At 35.9% G+C, this 6,472-nt stretch overlaps 1 long non-coding RNA gene across 7 annotated transcripts in view; it reads left to right on the forward strand.

Annotated features, from left to right (window-relative positions):
* Positions 1-5,241, forward strand: part of LOC134758564 (uncharacterized) — a 281,470-nt gene extending 276,229 nt beyond the window's left edge. For all 7 annotated transcript variants that reach the window (XR_010133896.1, XR_010133899.1, XR_010133895.1 and 4 more), the window contains one exon: positions 1,432-5,241. This is a non-coding gene — a long non-coding RNA (uncharacterized lncRNA). The remainder of the gene's footprint in view (positions 1-1,431) is intronic.
* Positions 5,242-6,472: the final 1,231 nt, after the last annotated feature.

A 6,472-nucleotide genomic window follows, 5' to 3' on the forward strand; every position in this document is an offset into this window, starting at 1 on the left:
AAATTTTGGTAAAAATGTCAAAGTCTAACTTACCCAGTTGTAGAATAAATGTTCTTTTCAACTTCCTACTAATTGTTTTTCATTTGTTATTTACTACAATGCTAATATTAATGAATTTGTATGAAAATGAAGTCTATATTATCAACAACGAAACATGAAGTCAAGAGTTATGCTTGTGTCTTAGCTCAGGCTGCTATAAAAAATTACCATAGACTGGATGGCTTGAACAACACCATTCATTTATTTATCATTGTTCTAGAGGCTGGAAGTCTGAGATTAGGGTACCAGCATGGTCTAATTCTTAGTAAAGGGCCTTTCTTTGCCTGGTTTATAGATATCTTCTTATTGTAACCTCACATGTCAGAAAACAGAGAGAGAGAGAGTGCAAGCTCTCTTCTTTCTCTTCTTATAAAGGTACAAATCCCGCTCATGAGGACTTCATTCTCATGACTTAATTATCTCCCAAAGGCTGCACTTCCTAATACCATCACATTGGGGGTTAGGATTTCAACATATGAATTTTGAGGATGTATAAACATTCAGTCCATAAGAGTTAGCAAAAGGAATTAATCGTAAGAGACTGGATTGTGTCCTCACAAAATTCTCATGTTGAAGTTCTAATTCCCACCGCCTCAGAATGTGACTGTATTTGGAGACAGGGCCTTTAAAGACGTAATTAAGTTAAAATGATGTCATTAAGGTTAGCCTTAATGCCGTCTGACTGATATCTGTACAGGAAGGGGAGATTAGGACACAAGCACTCATACAGACAGAGGAGAGACCATGTGAGGACACATCTAGAAGGCAGCCATGTGTATGCCAAAGAGAAAGCCCTCAGAGGAAACCAAACTGTTAACATCCTAATCTCGGATCTCTATCCTCCAGAACAGGAAGACTATACATTTCTGTTGTTTAAGCTACCCAGCATGTGACATTTTGTTATGGCAGCCCTAGAAAATGGATATAGCCATCAGTTAGCCTCATATTCTCCCGATCTGGGAACAATTTCAAAATAGCTATATTTTAATTTCATAGTGAACCTGTTATTTCATTACACTACAATCAATTAATCCACTAGCTGGTTAGTAGTCTGACTAACTGCTCAATGATAAAGACATTTTATGTAGTCCCTCATCAAAGTTCAACAAAAAATGTCGTTGCACTGGAATGATTATGAACATGCATCCTTGTCAGTAAAACGTCATTTAACCCAAAACACATAATGAGAATTTAAATGGACTTTTCATAAATACAAATGATTGATTATTATACATAGAAAATTATCCTGTGAAGTAAAGCAACAATTGCAAACATCCTAGTACTATCATTGTGAGCATACACCTAAAGATAAACAACATTCAGTGAACATACTTGCTCTTTTTTTCCTTTTGTTAATAAGTATGTTCTTTGTTCCAAACCTTGTTTGCTCAGATTATTCATATGAGAAGAGAAGTTATTTATTGGAGGAAAAGAAAACTGTTTTGCTACTGTTTGGAAGGCAGATGGAAATGTTGGGAATATCAATGCCAGCAAATCTCACATGTGTTACATCAACGAACTTGAACAGTAGTGGTAGGTGCTTTACAATAGTCTAAATCATCCTGTTTGCATCATCAACATATCATGACCTCTTTTACATTGAAATTGTTCTTGCCTAAGCATCCTACACTAGTGAAAGTGTTGAAAAATAACAAAGATAAATGCAATCTTATCATCAATATTAGCCCTTCCTGTGACTATTAATGATTTTTTCTGTGTGTGTGCATGGAAGCTTGTTAAAATAATTGTGTATTCGATTTCAATGAGTCTTCATTTAAGGGAGGTAGAATGTGTGTTTATTATATTATTATTATTATTCCCAAACATAACTTATTTTGTGGACATTTGCTCCCACTGCTTATGTTACTTTAGACAGTTTCTGAAGTTGCCGTGACTCATAGCAAAATACAGCAGGAGGTGGTTCCTGTGAGATAATAATTAGAGCATGTTACTACAAACAACTTAAGCACACAAGTAGACAAACTAAATTTTTAACTTTTAAAAGGCAGAAAACTTCCTTCATTATTCCAGAGAAAAAGTTATAAGGCTACTATTATATGAGTTGTTATATTTAATTTTGGCTTGTGTAGCAGTCTCTGCACCATGAAATTTCTGTTTAGCTTATGAGAGATAAATCACTATTTACAATTTCCATCATTTGAAACATTTATTCTTTTGTATTCATTTTCTTCTTACCATGTTAAAATCCACTATTTATACATGTTAAAATAGAAACATCACTCTCTATTTGCCATAAAAAAGAAATAATGGCTTACATTAGTGATCAAACTATAACTATTTGAATTGTAAACTATATATGAAAATGGACTAGAAGATTAATCTTTCAGTGAATGATGCCCAGTCAATATTAAGTGTACCATGGCAACTAGTCCAAACTGATCATCCCATTGCATAAAATGACTTTTACCTTTAAACAAATATTTGAGGTATAATTTGCCTTTGTATACCACAATACTATCTTTACAAAAAAGCTCTGAACAGAACTGTAGATACTATTATTTGTTCCAAATGTGAAAGATAAAATGTATCATGTCATCTATCACATATTGATTTAAAGACATCTACAGTATGTTTCTGGAAAATATTCTACACACTGACAAGAATAAGCAATGAACACCTATGTTTAAGGAAATAAAGACATCAAAGAGATAACTAGAATCCATTTGAATTTAACAAAACTTCAATTTTCAGGGCATACCAAATGAATCAGCTTGATTACCTACAACACTCCAGGCAGTCACATACCCCTGGCCTAAAAAGGAGCATCTGCTTTGGACCCCACTCCTGTTTTGCTTCTTTATCTGTTTCAATGTTAACATGAATTTGGGGGGATTTCTGGCTACTCTAATGAAAAGCAAAGGATCAAAAACACATCTTGGAACAAACTGTGATGAAGTGTTCTCTAGTCTTGTTTGGTCATGTCTACACTTTTGTCTTCTGCATTCCTAAGTCCAGATTAGCTCTGCAGTGTGTGCGTGTGTGTGTGCATGCACACGCATCCGTGTGTACACAAGCTCATGTAGACCAGCATACATTAAAAGAATAAGGAGAAGTGGGACAAGAAAACTTTATCGTGGAGTGTACAGCCTCAAGCTCATGGATTTGTGAATCCAATGTTACCCAGGTCCTTGAAATGGGAATTTTCCACACGTAAGTACCCTTTCACAGTGCATCAAATGTTGGTGCATCAGAGTAAGCTTGCAGGTTTGGCTTTTGATATAAGAAAAATTCAAAACTTAAATATTCTGGCAAAGGTAAGGCAAAGCCTCCCCTTTATTTCTTCTCAAAGATATTCTTTAAAGCCTGCTTTTGTGGCTGAAGTTTTGTTCAATATTTTACAATTAATTATTCGGCAGTGCTAGTTTGGATATAGAAGGAGCATTTGTTAGCCAAAATTAAAGCTGGAGCATAAACTTCAGAGACTTGCAGATTTCAGAAAACTAGATCATTCACCTAGCTTCTTTTGCCTTTCCATTCTCCAAGCCATTTTGTTTTTCTTTGGATAGCTTAGATAGGTGAATGAAGCCAAAATCATACAAAGGCTAGTTAAATGAAAGGCTTTTGACATTTAATCTGAGTTCTCGGATCTGGGAAAGAGTCTAAATTGTTTCCAGAAGAGAAAGATTCAAGGCCAAGTTCCTTTGTTAAAGCAGATTCTGACCAAAAGTCTGCAAAAACACCCACTGTGACCCTATGAAGATAATAAAGTATGGCTAATCCATCTCCACTTGCTATAATTGTATAGAGATGCATAATAGTGTTAGTGATAAATTGCTGATCAGTCAATACTAGAGAGCTATTATAATTAGGATGGACAGTGGCCTTGGTAGGAATCAATGAGTTAGCATGGCCACTGTTACTTAGATAGCTTTGGCTAAGTATTGAGTGGCTCCAAACTTGCTTAGATGAAGCATGGAGTTAGGGGTACAGGATACTGATCTTTTGGTTCCTGTGCAGGATCTTTGACCAATATGGCCTCTTCTTTGCCTCTTTTTGGATAATGTAGCATTTCTGGGTTTTCCCTTCACGTGTGTCACTTGCAAATGCTCAGAGACACTGACGGCAGGGAAATTCGTGTCTTTTCACTATTAAGTTGTGCCAGATAAATAGCCATAGGAATGTGTTTCCCTAGTGAGCATAATTTTTCCTTCTGTAGCTCAAGAGAGAAGTTAAGAGGCTATTCCAAATATAGTTGAGAGGATGTCCACACTTGCCTTCATTCAAAAATATACCAAAAAGGATGAACAGTCAGTGGATTCCCTTGTTCTTATTACCATGAAACCAGAAGGAAAAGATGTGGCTTTCATTCAGGAAATGTTTTCAGTGCCAGTCCTAGGAAATTGGCTTGGTCAGAGGGAATATTTATTAGTGTTACCACTGAGACAGGGAGTATACACTTTTGACTCTCTTTCCTGGTTTCTCTCATTCTGTCAGATTTTCCACCATTTTAATGTCCAGAAGGTTTGTGTTGTGAGTCTCTGTGAGTTGCTTCCACTGTAGCAATATAAAATGTATCTTCTTGTTTTCAATTTTATTGGAATATTGAGGAACACTGCATCAAACTAAGGGGCTATTTCTTCCCTTCTAATAATTCCCCTGGTAAAACCCAACCATGATCCCTGTAGGGATGAAGAGGCCATTTGCCAAATGTTGGGACCTGAAATAGCATTCCAAGCTGGACCCAGGGGATCCAAGACCGAATCTAGCATTTGAGCTTCTACAGATTGCTCAGGAACACTATGGTTCTCTCCTATACAACTCTACTATCAACTAGAGTAGAGCCATCATCCAGGAAATTTCAAAGCCAATGAATTCACCATTGATTATTAGAATAATACTTTGTGTATATTTATATCATTGCATTTACAACATTGGATTATAATTGTCCTCTATCTGTATTTCCCTCAGAATTAGTTGAAAACAGGTATTAAGCTTCGTTTGTTTATGCCTTTGTATCTATATGCAAACAGTAAATATTCATAAATGTAAAAATTAGGGGTGGGGAGTAGACATTGGCTGTAGTGCATTATGCTGTCTGTAATTCAAAATTCCTCCCAACTAATGAACCATCTTAATAAAGTTTTTATTGACCATTTGTTTCTACCTTGTTTTTAAAGATTATTCACAAATGGTACATTTAATTGAGTTGGATCTCTAAATCTTAATGTCCTTTATCTTCCCCCTCACATCATTACTAGAAATAATAATAACAAATAATGACTAACTTTTAGTCAGCATTTCTTATATTCCAGTTAGTGTTCTAAGTGTCCTATGCATATAAGTTTTTTAAAATCATAGAACAATTTTATGGAGTAGTTTTATACATTTCCATTTTATGTAAGAAACATTAGGTCTGAAAATCCCCCTATAGTCAAAATTTTGGTGTTTTTGGTGTTCTGTTTTAAGTTTTTTGCTTTGTTTTGTTTACTTTTTTGAGACAGGGTCTCACTGTCACTAGGCTGGAGTGCAGTGGTCCAATCATGGCTCATTACAGCCTCGACCTCCTGGGCTCAAGTGATCCTCCCAGATCAGCCTCCCAAGTAGCTGGGACTACAAGCATGCACCTACATTACCAGCTAATTTTTTTTTTTTTTTTTTTTTTTTTTTTTTTTTTTTTTAGTTTTTGTGGAGATGAGGGCTTTCTATGTTGCCCAAGCTGGCCTCAGGCTCCAGGGCTCAATCAATTCTCCCATCTCGGCTTCCCAAAATGCCAGGATTAGAATCTTGAGCCGTTGCACTGGCAATTTTGGTATTTTTTGACCAAGACAGTAGCTTTAAAGGTCCCTCAGATTGACTAGACCTTATGCACTTGACTATAGGCCCCGACCTCTTTTTCCTTAGAAAATTCACAATTGTAAATTACTTCTTTGCCCCTTTTTAGGTATAAATCTTCTCCCTGCCTGTTGCCAGTTTTATAACCCACGAATGTCTTTCTCAAGGACATTCACTGGGAGCCATCTCTGAAATATAATCATCAAGATAGTGCCCTTATCTCTCAGTCTCTGTAGGATGGTAGGAGGCTAACTTCATAAGCAACACACAGATGACCTAATCACAATGACCACCCTCCCTCAACATCCTCCAGTACTTCTCAGTTTTTTAAATAGTCTTGACATCTATTGCAATCGTTTTCAATAAAGTCATCCTTCCTATTAAACTCTGTCCAGTGCAATTTTTCTTTGACATTTTCCAAACTTTAATCTTCAGCTTCCCACAGTATTTTATACAATCTCTTTTCCTTTTTGATAATCAAGTACTTGCCTTACTAAAAGTTATATGTTTCTAGAAATTATGTGTTTCTCTCCATTTCCCTTTCTGTTAATTTCTAGAGGGCCATTCTACTATCCCTTCATTTACTCCTATGATTCCAGAACTCTTTCCTTCATTTTGTTTTCAAAATCACTTTGACCAG

Source organism: Gorilla gorilla, chromosome 4 (genome assembly GCF_029281585.2).
Source record: "Gorilla gorilla gorilla isolate KB3781 chromosome 4, NHGRI_mGorGor1-v2.1_pri, whole genome shotgun sequence".
Taxonomy (NCBI): Eukaryota; Metazoa; Chordata; class Mammalia; order Primates; family Hominidae; genus Gorilla; species Gorilla gorilla.